The sequence below is a fragment of the Schistocerca nitens genome, chromosome 5 (genome assembly GCF_023898315.1).
Source record: "Schistocerca nitens isolate TAMUIC-IGC-003100 chromosome 5, iqSchNite1.1, whole genome shotgun sequence".
In the NCBI taxonomy this organism is placed as follows: Eukaryota; Metazoa; Arthropoda; class Insecta; order Orthoptera; family Acrididae; genus Schistocerca; species Schistocerca nitens.
The window spans coordinates 709,466,161-709,466,916 of record NC_064618.1 but is presented as its reverse complement, the minus strand read 5'-3'; positions in this window follow the sequence as shown (position 1 = coordinate 709,466,916).

Here is a 756-nt window from a genome sequence, read left to right as displayed (position 1 = left end):
CCTCTCAACAGCGAGTAGTTCGCCTTCCGTAATGTTCGCACATGTATTGATAATGCGCTGACGCATGTTGTCAGGCGTTGTCGGTGGATCACGATAGCAAATATCCTTCAACTTTCCCTACAGAAAGAAATCTGGGGACATCAGATCCGGTGAACGTGCGGGCCATGGTATGATGCTTCATCGACCAATCCACCTGTCATGAAATATGCTATTCAATACCGCTTCAGCCGCACGCGAGCTATGTGCCGGATATCCATCATGTTGGAAGTACATCGCCATTCTGTCATGCAGTGAAACATCTTGTAGTAACATCGGTAGAACATTACGTAGGAAATCAGCATACATTGCACCATTTAGATTGCTATCGATAAAATGGGGGCCAATTATCCTTTCTCCCATAATGCCGCACCATACATTAACCCGCCAAGGTCGCTGATGTTCCACTTTTCGCAGCCATCGTGGATTTTCCGTTGCCCAATAGCGCATGATTATGCCGGTTTACGTTAGCAGTGTTGGTGAATGACGCTCCGTCGCTAAATAGAACGCCTGCAAAAAATCTGTCATCGTCCCGTAATTTCTCTTGTGCCCAGTGGCAGAACTGTACACGGCGTTCAGAGTCGTCGTCATGCAATTCCTGATGCATAGAAATATGGTACGGGTGCAATCGATGTCGATATAGCATTCTCAACACCGACGTTTTTCTGATACCCGATTCTCGCGCAGTTTGTCTGCTCCTGATGTGCGGATTAGCCGCGA